This window comes from Schistocerca cancellata, chromosome 5 (genome assembly GCF_023864275.1).
Source record: "Schistocerca cancellata isolate TAMUIC-IGC-003103 chromosome 5, iqSchCanc2.1, whole genome shotgun sequence".
NCBI lineage: Eukaryota > Metazoa > Arthropoda > Insecta > Orthoptera > Acrididae > Schistocerca > Schistocerca cancellata.
The window spans coordinates 208,034,468-208,048,970 of record NC_064630.1 but is presented as its reverse complement, the minus strand read 5'-3'; positions in this window follow the sequence as shown (position 1 = coordinate 208,048,970).

The window sequence follows — 14,503 nt, the reverse complement described above, 5'->3', positions numbered from 1 at the left end:
ACGCAACTGCGAATACGTGTCATGTATTTTATAACTGTTGCAGTCGCGGCAGCGTCTATTTCGTTGGAAACGCCTGGATATCTGAAGGAACATTGCATCGCACTTATGAACAACACAGGCACTGCAATATCGTATTTATCTTCGGAGAAAATGTTGTGTTGCTTGTATGAGGCTCTCTACACGTTCCCTAATGAATGCAGCAACATGCGTAATGGCACCAAGCGGTTAATTTTCGTTTGCGCAAGTTAGCCTTTTCCTACCCAACAATCAAAAATCTAATGGCGGATGGTTCAAAATGGTTCAAATGGCTCTGAGCACTATGGGACTTAACATCGGAGGTCATCAGTCCCCTAGAACTTAGAACTACCTAAACCTAACTAACCTAAGGACATCACTCACATCCATGCCCCAGGCAGGATTCGAACCTGCGACCGTAGCGGTCATGCGAATGGCGGATGGAACTGGGAGGCTGGTCGGCCATTTTCGAAGCCAGCGGTAAGCACGGTTGTCGGTCTCCTCCCATCACTGTCAACGCGGATGTGAGGACCTCCAGTGTTGGGACACCACCGTACAATATAGTGACTCGACCAAAAGTCAAAATTTCGGCTTTCTGCAAGAAACAGGAACAACCGAAGGGGATGATCTGTGGTATCTACTGATATGAACCCGGTTAAGAATATCTGGGACCAGTCCAAACTTTTAATGCGTTGTCACAAAAACTCTCCTCATGCAGCAGATGATACAGGAGGGTGGTGGGGACGGGGGAGGGAGGGGAGGGGGCGCCACCGAAGACTGGGACAAAATTAAACGTCGACGTCTGCACCATTAGATCTATAGCGTGCCGAGGAGGGGCAAAGCTTGTTACAATTCACGTGCAGGGCATTTGTATTTTATTGTATTGTATGTGAACCGGGGGCCTAGAAACGACAGAGAGGTTCCGTCCCCGCCGCAGCCGCAGTGGTCCACAACCCCACGACGACTACCGCAGTCCACTTCACCCCTCCGCCGCCCCACCGAACCACTCTTTCTGGGTTATTGTGCGATTCGGCCCCCTGTGGACCTGATGCTTCTTCGGTAGATAAGGTGCTACCACGCCTGCTACACTCTCATTCTCATTTCGCGACCAATTTGCAGATTTTGGCAGCGACTGCACCGCCTTGTATACGCCGGTTGGAGCGCGAAAGCTGAGTGGCGGTTGGTGGCGTCAAGTTGTGGAAATTTTGCCTGCTGCTGGAAGACGCAGCTTCACTGAGAACACAGCCTGCGACATCACCGGGAATACTGGTCGTGGACGAGGCATCTTCAGATCCAGTGGATCCTCTGCCCAAGTTCTTGGAGGCGCTGCCCTTAATGGTGCAGTGTTCTCTGCAACAGCACTAAACCGAATGTTACCATATTACTTATCACACAAATTACTTATCAAATAAATGCAATAAAACAAACTGCATCTTGAACTGCGAGTGTGAAAGCTGAGTACCGAGTCTTGAGCTTTCTAATAACTGCGCTTGGTACTGATTTATGTGACGTATTAAGAGTGTGTCACAAGGGATGTGTGTCAAGGGACTGTACACCAAGGGAGTTTCACATGTTCTAAAGGTTAGAAGCAGAACGTGTCACGCTGCATCTGCCTCACGTTGAATTGAACGTAAAACTTGAAACAATTCATAGCCACTAAGTGAAAAACTTGATCTCCTCTTAAAGATTAAGCTAGCCGCATGCTTTTCCGAATGTATTGTCTAAATACACGCGATGGGATCGGACTCATAGGCAGACTGTCTGTTTTGTAACCCTATCTACCAGAAACGCTGCAGCTGACCCACAAAGCTGGCCACATCGTAGCTATCTTCACTGACGTACCCTATACTGGAAACTGTCCAAAGACACCGACACATGACAAGACAGTGTTTATTCTAATGACAAGTAACTGAGGCTCCCAAAGAGTTATCGACCAATTGGCCTCGTGTTGGTGGTCTCATTTGAGTGTGGCAGAGTGTACTTGTAAAGACTGCTGTGGCACGTGCAAGCAAGCGAACAGCAGTCCGAGAGGGACAGACATAATGTATTAATTACCATCTCGAAAACGTAAAGATACGTGATATATTATGGTTCGTTTGTTGGTATATAGTCCTAACATGTAAATCCCCAAGCGACACTACCGTAGTACGCCGATAGAGCAGTCAAAATAAAATGGTGCAGCCCATCTTTAGTTTAACAAATGTTTCGAGGGGCTAAAATGTTATGTCTAGTTATTCGAAATCCTTGTAGAGAGTTATGCAGTATACCACGGTTGTGCAAAAGTCCAGAACCTTCCAGTTCCTTTTTAATTTAGTTTAAGTAGTGACGAATGCACTGCATTTGGTTTTCTTCTGTTTTCCTTTCATTCTTCAGTTTCTGATTACCATGTCAGCAGATTTGTTAATACGGTATTGGTAATAAAGTGTCTGGATGGGGTGATTTAGAGACGCCGCGATTTTCATAAAAACGAGCATTTGCACACGGAACACCACACCCTGAGTATTATTTCGGGTTGCCGCATGAACAGTGCACGACGCAAAAATTTTGCGGTTGATTGAAGATGCAATGGACGCAGTGGTACTGTGAGAAGTCTTCGAGGCCTTCTTCCAGCACGTATCCCATGCGTGTGAGGTTCGTGGGCCAAACCTAGTTTTTTCTCTGCGTATGCCTGTAAGAATGAGCTTGTCACGACAGTCCAGAATGGGATGTGCGTCCGTGCTGTTTTACTTCAAGGATCGGTGCTGGGGTCGACAACTACACAGTTTTCACCGCGAGGTGTACTAGTCGCAGTAACTGGAATGGGGCTAGTATGAACTGAAGAACGTTCCACTTCTTTCTGCTCCTGAAGTCGCTTTATTTCTTGCCTGGTGGTCCCAACTCCTGCTCATATGTCGCGCATAGTCTTGTGAGTGACAGAATCTGTTAGAGAATGTACACAACCCTACAATGAAAATATCGACAAAACTTCTTCTCACGATCTGACGGGAAAGTGCGTGTTTCCTTCATGGTTTGTATACTCAGGGTGTTAAATGCTTTGGCTGAATATTTCTCCTCTATTTACGCGGTGAATGGACGAGTGTAGGACGGATTTCAATTTCGTGAGGTATCAGGGCACATCGCCAAGTTGTTTGGAGAACAGGGTTTTAGTGATAGAATATTATATTCGTGGTCAGACTACTTGGTAAAGATTTACTGGTCGTGTCCAAACACTCTGTATTTCTGTAAGTAGTATTTTATGTTAAGACTGCCACAATTTTGAGTGTGAGGATATCTACGCTCCCTTTTGAGGTGTCATGGAAACAATCATCAACACTTTCAGCTTTGATCAAAATAAACGCATTGGAAATAATTCTTAAAATTTCTGGGAGATTAAAACTCTGTACCTGATCTGGACTCCAACTAAGGACCTCTGTCTTCCCCTATCAAGTGCTCTACCTTCTCCTATCTCACTCTTAGTAGAGTGAGAATTTTTGCACGGCAAATAATTTACCTATTTAAAAAATTATGCGTTTTAGGCTCAATTGTTCAATATAGTTTTTAATGGGTGACAGTATTAAGAGACCCAATATCGGTAATGGTGGGCGAGTGCTCTAGCATTAGCACTCTCCCAGAAAGTGATGTTACCACCTACAGTCACACAAATTTCTTATTCCTGTCGTGCTCCACGAATGTAACGTTATTTTTGACGAAAGTCCTCTTTGGTCAGTACATAACAAAGACGTTGAGCGTCGTAATCCGTCGTCGTCGTCGTCATCATCATCATCATCATCATCATCAACACCAACACACGACTGATCGCCCAACTTCATGAGTACTGAAATGACGCCAGGGTTTCTACGTAGACGAAAACCCCACTATCAGCCAGATATCGGCAAATCTACAGCCCGTCCACGTTTGTGGAAGTCCACTGCCACAGGATAAACTGCGCATTACCTCGACGTCACGTTGTACACTCAGGTACGCGGCACCATTACGTTCAGGACGTGTGGGGGACGGCGCGAAATCGTGACGACCGACTCGGCTTGCTGTCGAGCGTCGTATCAAGGTCACCAGAGCCCCTCGCCGCCACCCAGTACAAGTCGCTGCACCTGTCGGTCCCTGGGTTCGCCACCGCACTGTGGCGAAGCTCCGCTGATTCGCAGATTCAGAATAGCGGTTTGCGAACTGCTCATCTTTTTCCAAGTAACTTTCCCAAACTGCAGCTACAACTCGTCAGTAATGGAGCATTTCAGAAAACTGTACAATTCTTTTACTGCAAGACGCAGTTCCGGAAGTGACGTATCGGTGCAGTTTGATGTACAATCTACCGTATTGCCAGCCGGGTCTGTGGGCACGGTAATCACTATCTAATGTACGAACTAAAGCAATGATAAGAACAACTAGAGAACCCTTCTCATTTTGTTTGTTAATAATTTCTCTGAATTACCACATATAGTAGCAGCGTAATTCGCGGACGACACTGTTTTGTTCACCAGATCACTGAACAGTGGGCCAAGAGCAACATAAGGTTAAACGCAGACAAAACACAGCTACTCATGTTTATCCACAGGAGAAGACTTGAGAGACAGGCTATTAATTACCAACACAAATGTCCAGTGGATCATCTAGCTGTGATATCCGATAAGTACCTGATATTCAAGACACATATTCAAATGAAGAAATACAATAGGTTTGTTTATAAATAGATAAATAGTCCCACATTTAGTCATGAGTCAACAAGATGGGTTAGCTCCGCCATTCAGAGTAGACGTCAATGTCTGGCCCACAACCAAGTCACGAGATCACAGCATAAAACGGAAAATAAGAGAGTACTTGGGAGGGGGCTTTAGGACTTTTCGATCGTGACCCGTTAATGGAACAATTCCGATATTCACCAAATATGATCGTAGGAAGCAATAAAATAAAAAAAAATACGAAAGTCGCTCTCGTTCCTTCCGGTTACGATTCTGCTGGTTCAGCTGCTGTCGCACGTCTGACGTTAAAACCATGTATACAGTGAGGTTTTGCCAGTTCAAATACTTTTTGAAAGTGAGGGAAGTACTGCCACTCCTCTGGAGAGTGTCCTAAAAGGCGACGTCTGGGAAGGTGTTTTCAAGTTACCGTAAATGGATCTAACGAACATAAGCTGAAAGTATTCAGCCTAGATGGAAAATTTTAAAGCCCAATGACTGAAGTAATATACCTTTCATCGTTTGGTAGACCGTGATTGCAGTGTAATAATGTAGTACTTAGCGAAAATGATCATAGACAATGGGCGAAGCAATAACGTCAGCACTCGTTTCCAGGGAAATCACTCACTGTATTGTCGTAAAACTATAAAAGAGAAAGCGCCGGATACTTTACACTAGAGACTCGCAGGCACAGAAATGGGAGAACAGCCTATAGTAGTGTACACCCAAGCCAAAGAGGACACCGCATCGTTAGCTTGTGGTAGTGAACAAGGAAGACAAGAGGGCATCGCATCGTTGGCATCTAGTGGTGTATAAGGAAGCCAAGAGGACGTCGCATCATTGGCTTATAGTAGTGTACAAGGAAGCCAAGAGGGCATCACATCGTTGGCTTCTAGTAGTGTTCAAGGAAGCCAAGAGGACATCGCTTCGTTGGCATCTAGTAGTGTACAAGTAAGCCAAGAGGACATCACATCGTTGGCATCTAGTAGTGTACAAGGAAGACAAGAGGACATCGCATCATTGGCATCTAGTAGTGTACAAGGAAGCCAAGAGGACATCGCATCGTTGGCATCTAGTAGTGTACAAGGAAGCCAAGAGGACTTCGCATCGTTGGCGTCTAGTAGTGTGCAAGAAACGCAAGAGGACATCGCATCGTTGGCCAGGTTTACCGAGAATACAAGGAGCGACGGCACAAGGCGTGTTCGTCGTGGAAGGGGCCTCTCGACTTCCCGGGGATCCTCTGCGCAAATTCCTGATGTCGCTACTGTTGCTGACGGAGTCTTTCCTTCAGTTCCAATAAACCGAATGTTACTATGTTGTTTATCAAATAACTGTAATAAAACTGAATACAGCATCTTGAGTTTATTTAAGTTTCGAAGTACAGATTTCTCTAGTGCAGGTTTATCTGGCGCATTGAGCGTGTGATAACGGTGAATATTAAAGCTTGAGATTTTTTGTAGCTGTACTGAATTAAGATCTATTTGACGTATTAAGACTGTCACAAGAAATGTGTGCGAGAGACTGTACAGCAAGCAAGTTTCACACGAGCAAATGTCATAAAGTGTCACGCTGTATTTGGCCCGTTGAACTGATCGTAAACTAGCAAAACTTTCATACGGGTTACGTGAAAAATATACATATCGCCGCTTATATTCTACGGTGGCATATGATAGTGCTCTTTCCTCTAAAAATTTTAAAGCTGAATAAGTGTCTGACCAAACGAATATATTGCCTAAATACAGGCGATGGGTTCGACTTCATTGCTCCAGAATAGGTGGATTGCCAGTATTTTAATACTGAATACCAGCAAGATTGCAGGACCTCACCGGCTGACCAACTAGCATCTTAACCCGTTGGCTCAGGAAGATGTATGTCATATTATAGCTCCCTTCAGTGACACATCCCGTACTGTCAACTGACCAGCGACATGAGAATATGACAAGGTAGTGGTTATTCTGAACACAGGCAAATATCTGAGGCTCCCAAAGAGTTATCGAGCATTCAGCGTTCTGTTGCTGGCTTCATAACAGGGCGAGAAGCTGTGCTTCCAAAGGAGGGACAGTGCTAGTGTAATTAATTATTTGTTCATTTGTAGGTACATAGTCCTGTGTCCTGATTGGCATCGAATTCCCCGAACACAGTACCCTAGTATGCCGGTACATTATCCGGAAGAGAATGCCGCTGCTCCTCTCCAGTTTAGCAAATGTTTCCAAGTGAAAAAATTTTATATCTGTCCTAAACTTCTTCAGTATACCCTGGTTGTGTAGGGGCCCGAATCCTTCCAATTTTTCCTTCCATTTAGTTCAGTTAGTGATCTGCGCACATTTGGTTTTTCATGTCAGGATTCCTTTAACTCCTCGATTCTTCATCTTCTGATTATCGACTCTGCGAATCTGTTGTATGGTATTGGCACTGCGATGTCCAAGTGCCTGGATGTGGGGATTCTGGAAGACTTTGATTCTCACAAAACCGAGCATACGCAAGCGAAACACCATATCCCATGTATCATTGCCGGTTTCGTCACGGCCAGTCCACGATGCAACTGTGTGGTTGGTGCAGGATACAATAGACGTAATGGAACTCGCCAAGTCTTCCTCGCCTTCATCCAGCACGTCTGACGTGCTTTACACTGCGTGTGAGGTTCGGGCAGTCATGGACTGTGCGGCTGGTCCCGGTGGAGGTTCGAGTCCTCCCTGGGGCATGGGTGTGTGTGTTTTCCTTAGGATAATTTAGGTTACGTTGTGTGTAAGCTTTAGGTCTGATGACCTCAGCAATGAAGTCCCATAAGATTTCACACACATTTCTAATATGGTTCGTGTGCCACAAATACCTATTTTGAGGCGCACTTACACGATACTACAAAAGTAAAGTAGGTCACAGTTAAGGTGCACGTGCTGTTGCCTTTACTTCTTATACTATGTCATTATTGTTTTGCTGTAATACGATTCTTTAAGAAGCATAGAAAGGGGGCGCAGACTGTTCTAAGGCAGAAAGAAATGAACTGTGACATTTTCCACTATATTAAAACCTCAGCAGCTACGCTTCAAATAGCGCCTAAAACGTTTAAGTTACTGGCATACAGATCTCGCTTTCTTATAGCTATAGCTGCTTTACTACTAATATTATTTCCGGGAACAGATGAACAGATACTACATTTCATACTATGCAAAGCGCCATCCAGAGTTAGGCACACACTTCGTTGTACTATGCTCAGGCAACCTGCGCAACAGAGAATTTAAACGGATGGCTTCTTCCACGTGTCCACGGTTGGGGTCTGGACCTTTTTACTGTATAGAGTACCTCGCAGTGACTGTAAATCACTTCAGAAGTGCAGTAGATGGTTTGTTGCAGAAAATTGTGCCGGTTATCTAGCTTGCTCTTTGTTATACGTCGCCCGCATCTCGTGGTCGTGCGGTAGCGTTCTCGCTTCCCACGCCCGGGTTCCCGGGTTCGATTCCCGGCGGGGTCAGGGATTTTCTCTGCCTCGTGATGGCTGGGTGTTGTGTGCTGTCCTTAGGTTAGTTAGGTTTAAGTAGTTCTAAGTTCTAGGGGACTTATGACCACAGCAGTCGAGTCCCATAGTGCTCAGAGCCATTTGAACCATTTGTTATACGTCAGTAACTCTTCTGTCTGAAATGACGTTTCTGTAACATCTGAAATGTTATGTATTTTCTTCCTCTTCTTATATTTCAGTTTTCTTAAACGCTTCCAAGCATTCCTCATAAAATATCGGTGTCGGCGTATAAAGGGAAATCTCGCCGCTTTTAGCATGTTTCATCTAGTAGTGCGTACCAATTTTAGTGCAAAAGTAAATAACCATTATGTAAAATAGGGTTATATACTGTGTCTGAAAATGTGCTTTGTGATCTATTACAGAAATGCACTGCCTGACAAAAGTATTAATCACCAGAAAACACAGTAGAATATCACTGTAACTTTCTACATGTTTACATCGCCTAGCGTACATAATGATTGTAACTTCAATTCTCTGTGACATTTAGGACACTAACCAAGGTGCATTAGCGTTCTCCTTGTGTATGTAAGACGCGTAAACATGTTCAGGTGTTGAGCGATCACTGTGAAGGACTTTTGGGACAGTGTGATGTGCCAGTAGCCCAGTGATGGACTGTATGGAAGAGCAGTCGTAGTCAAAGTTGGGATCGAGCCGTATGTCAGCCACAAGGTAGGACCGCGGTATGGTGCACCGAGCACATCGTAGCCCCTTTACATCTGCGTCTGCCGTGCGAGAACAAGTAATGGACCCTGTGCAACATCCAGTGCTATCCCGCCCCACTGATCAGAGACCAGCAGTGGCAGACTGGGGAAATGTCGTCCGATGTGTGACTGCCGGTAACACCACGACACAAACGGCTGCGCTTGGGGTTATGCCCTGACAGGAAAGCGTGGACCGCGGATGAATGGCGTCACACGGTGATCTGCGATGAATGGCGATGTTTCACAACCGCACATGAGCATCGTTGGTGAATTTGGCGGAGACCTGGGGAGATGTCCGTTTCTCCCAATGTTTTAGAGAGGCACATCGGCACTACTCCTGGAGTCGTGGTGTGGGGAGCCTTCGGGTATGACTTCCAGGTAGGGCTAACTGTGACTGAGGGAACTGTGACACCACAACGGTACGTCACGGACAACCTGCATGTTCACGAGTAACTTCTCATGTGACAGCATCTGGTCCCCATTTTTCAACAGGACAATGTTCATCTATACATGGCGGTGTCTCTATGACCTTTCTATGGCCAGCGAGGTCACAGATCCGACAGAGCATCCGTGCCATCAGCTTGGATGTCAACTCCGTCCCACAGCCGGCATGTAGGATGTCAAGGACCTGTTGTGTGGCAGCGTGCCTCAGGAGAGGATACAACCACTGTACGACACCCATCCCAACGGAATTAGAGCATGCATGCAGGATGGAGCCACGTGACACTTGACACCGAGAGAGGACATCGCGTCCCAAACACCACCCTTCCCAGTTCATAACTTCCCGCGGCAACGCCTCGCTTGCCCCATCTCGACACCACTACCACGCCTCCATAGGTCAACATCACACACTATACCGCGACTGCGAACTCATGCAGACAAGGCGGGCACTTTGTGAGAGGAAAGGTGGCTGACGCGGCTCAAAATTCTGCAAATGGAAGGAAGTGGACCCAGGAACGGACTACATCTCGAAGAATAAAGGAAGTCTGAAAGCAACGAAAAATAAACACAAAGAAGCGAAACCAAAGGTGAGTTATAGTACCCTCCTAAAGGATTATTAAAATAATTACATAAATAAACATAGATAATAATATTTGATTGTTTTCATTTTTAAACATGGAAACACCACAATTTACTCCAACTACTTGCTCTTCAGGAGGAGGTGATCCTGTGTGTGTGTGTGTGTGTGTGTGTGTGTGTGTGTGTGTGTGTGTGTGTGTTTGAGGTTTACGGGCGCTAAACAGCGGGGTCATCAGCGCCCAAACGCATAAAAACAAGAACACGTGGAGTGAAGGGACTAAGACAAACATCGAACAAGGAGAACGGCTAAAAGACACAGACCGGATGCAATTCCAAATCCCCACATACAGAGGCAAAACAAGGGGAGTAGGGACACACTAAAAAGGAAAGGAAACACAAGGAAAAGTGTAAGTAGGCTGTTTATATTTTCTTATTGGCAACGTTACGTAGCGCTCTGTATGAAAATCGCTGGCTGTGCTGTGTGCAGCCTGTGGCTAGTTTGCATTGTTGTCTGCCATTGTAGTGTTGGGCAGCGGCAGCTGGATGTGAACAGCGCGTAGCGTTGCGCAGTTGGAGGTGAGCCGCCAGCAGTGGTGGATGTGGGGAGAGAGATGGCGGAGTTTTGTAATTTGTCATGAACTGCTATATATATATTATGACTATTAAGGTAAATACATTGTCTGTTCTCTATTAATATCTTTCATTTGCTAACTATCCCTATCAGTAGTTAGTGCCTTCTGTAGTTTGAATCTTTTATTTAGCTGGCAATAGTGGCGCTCGCTGTATTGCAGTAGTTCGAGTAATGAAGATTTTTGTGAGGTAAGTTATTTGTGAAAGGTATAGTTTAATGTTAGTCAGGGCCATTCTTTTGTAGGGACTTTTGAAAGTCAGATTGCGTTGCGCTAAATAATATTGTGTGTCAGGTTAAGCACAGTCGTGTATAAATTGTTCTAAGGGGACGTTTCATATGTCGACCCTTAGCCTAGGATACCTCACTGGAATCTTCTGATTTTTTCTTGTAGTTTGCGTATTTATTGTAGCATTTGTTTATTGCTAGCGCGTAATTGTAGAGAGACTTTCCTTGGTAGTTGTGGTTTTTCATTGTTGCACAGTAAAACAGTTGTGGCATGCATGTAGATTTGCACCAAGTATTTCGCTGCTGCAATTAACTAGATATTATTTTCAGTGCTATGTTAATGTGTTCTCTTAATTTTGCTCTTCAAATTGTGTTTTTCTGTGTTATCGTGTGAAATATTGTCACAATAATGGCGTGTGAAAAACGTAAAACTAGGCTCCAAAGTAAACTGAGAAATAATAGTGACGACGAGGTAGTGTAGTGAATTAACAGATATGCCAAGTAGTAATTTGGCAACTGTGCATAGGGAAATGGAGCAGGCGGCAAATAATGGTGTAGACGGTGAAACAATTAGTGAACAGGGAAGCGTTATAGATCGATCGGTCGGCAACAGCTCGTCTCAGGAATCCGAAATGACAGAACACAATATTGCAAATACTGTAGATTCAGGTTTTGCGTCCTCACCCTTTTCTCAAATAAGTCAAGACACATTTTCTGCTTGTCAAAATGTGAATGTTGCCGGCGCAAATTCACGGCCGAAAAGCACTGAGGAACATGTTTCAGACACCAGTGCATTGTTATTACAATTAATGCAACAAATGGGACAAAAGCTTCAAAAGTTAGACACAATGGAACAACATCAGAAACAAACATTGCAACAGTTAGACACAATGGAACAAAATCAGAGACAAACACAGCAAAAGCTTCAAAAGTTAGACACAATGGAACAACACCAGAGACAAACACAGCAACAGTTAGACGCAATGGAACAAAATCTTCACACCACACTTGAACAAACACGTGAGGACTTAACTACTGAGTTACATAACATTGAATCGAAATGTCAAAAAGTCTGTAATGACGTAAAAACACAAATTTGTGAGAATTTTCAACCTATTTTTTCGCGGCATGAAAATGCAAGACAGAATCACGAAGCAGCCATAAAAGAACTGCAAACCATTGTTCATGAAAATCATGAGTCCTTGCAAGCTAAAATGGACTCAGTTGCATCTACCGATTCGGTTTCGCAACTTGCAAAATCTCAGGAAAACTTAAAGGACACAGTAGAAAGACACAGAGGAAATGTGTTCACTATCGGAGAAAGTAGCCGAACTTTCGGATCAGGTCACTAACTTATCTACAAAGGTAGATGATGATCTGAATGACACAAGACCTGTAGCCATCACTGACACAGAAGAGTGCGAACAAATTAGGAAATTCAAACAAAATCAGAATCAAATTAATGCGCAACACCAAAGAGAAATCCGGGAAGTACAAGATCAGCTGACACAGGTAATACATGAATTACGTATTTCAGAGGCCACTCGCGCTCCAATACGGGAAGAGGGACATAGAAATACGGAACAGCCACAAAATAATAACACAGGGCATTTCGGAAGTTATGAAAGAAATTGGCAATGTGCACAGAATTTTGAGATGGAACCACCGACACGACGTAACAATGACCGACATGCGACTCACCGACATGATGATTTTGACTATAAGCTGTTCATTACTGCACATAAATTCAAAACGTTTAAGAATTCAGCCAACGACATTCATCCACAAGCGTGGCTCCATCAATTTTCTCATTGTTTCCCTCCCAATTGGTCATTGGAGCACAGGTTAGAATTTATGTGTGGCTACTTGGAGAATGAACCAGCTGTAAGAATGCGATCGGTCATTCACGATTGTCACAGTGAAGGAGAATTTTATCATGCCTTCCTCTCAGCATATTGGTCTCAAGCTACGCAAGATCGAGTAAAACATGGCATCATAATGATGAAACGTTTCAAACAATCTGAATTTTCCAGTCTTATGAAATATTTTGAAGACATGTTGCATAAGAATCAGTAACTGTCAAACCCATACAGCCATTCAGAACTCATCCGCATTTGCTTAATCAAATTACCTGAACATTTACGGCATATTATTTTGGCAGGACGTTGCAAAGACGACATTGAAGCTTTTCAGGGACTCTTACAAGAATTAGAAATTGACACAGACAGTCGTGGGATGCGAATACAGGAACACAACAATTACAGGTCACATCTGTCACAATTCCGTGACGACAGAAACAATAAATGGCCACGACAAGCCTATTCTTACAACGTAAATCGTGACCAAAACAGACACCACCCATATGACAACCACTGGCAGAGTAATAGTTACAGGGAAAGATCACCTTTCCGCGGTAATGACTATCACAGAGACAATCAGAGAAACAGACAATATGGGAACCAAAACAATTATTATCACGGGAGACAGAATAACGTCGGATGCAATGGTCCAGCGCGCAGTTACGACTCAGGGAGAAATTCTCCACCACGTGACCGACAAGAAAGAAACTACAGGAACTACCGACATGACGACAGACGATGATCGTAACGACACACCTGAACTTCATCAGGACTGGCGGGTTTCTAACGGAGCTGGGCCCTCTCGCCAAGGCGAATTTGTGGAAGTTAGGCCTCCTAATCCCAGTAACGACGCGCGGCAAGAAAGAGACAGACAATGACTCGCACCGCAGGCATACACGTGCGCCAGCTGGCTCCGAGAAAAATAACATTACATCTGGCACTGCTAATGAGATTTTAATGCAACATTTTGGTTCACTTGAAAATACATTCTGGATTTAAAGTACTTTCTGTGAAATACCAGATGACACAGTGGTTAGTTTGTGTGACAGCTACACGATTTTATCACGACGCTACTAATGAGTGACAATTTACAATGTTGCTTTTGCGGTGTATCTGTTTTATATCTGCACAGTTTTTCTGAATTCTTCTGGAAAGTAAAACATGTTTAATAGTAACTTTTGTGGTATAGCTACAATGAGACAGCCTTTTCCGTAGCACAACAATACGTTACAGCACAGTAATTTCTTCATCACAACAATAAGCGTAATAAGTAAGATATCTATACGCAAAGCATTTCACTTTTGTTTATCATGAGGTAAGTACATTGACTTCTGCAGAACTTAGCTTTCGGAGGACAATAACTACGACACTTCCACAGAGATGATCTTACAGCAAGACGCATATTTAGCGCTACAGGACACATATTTGAGTGATTAATTTTGTACTTAAATCATTTATTTTTAAAGATATTTGAAGTACAATGATACAAAGGTTTTCTGTAATACATTTCATTCCATTCTTGTAATCTGTAACACCTGAGGGTATAATTACAATAATCCTCAGGGGGGTACACGCCTACTTTGTGTACCATGTGTTTGGCAAGCACAAGGAGCCCTAGCTAATATGGTATTTGCTTATACAACTTTACACATCGGTACAATATTTCTCTAACACGTAATTACATAGCTATCTGATCATTTAACTGAGAGAGACAAACTTTTTTACTACATCAGTGACACATGTTTACGCAATTACACCGTTGTATAACTTCACACTTAAGAAATTGTATTTTGTCTGTACTTTGCGAACTGTTCATATTTTTTCAGAACCATTGTGATACTATGAGAGCTTTGAATGATGTATTTGGT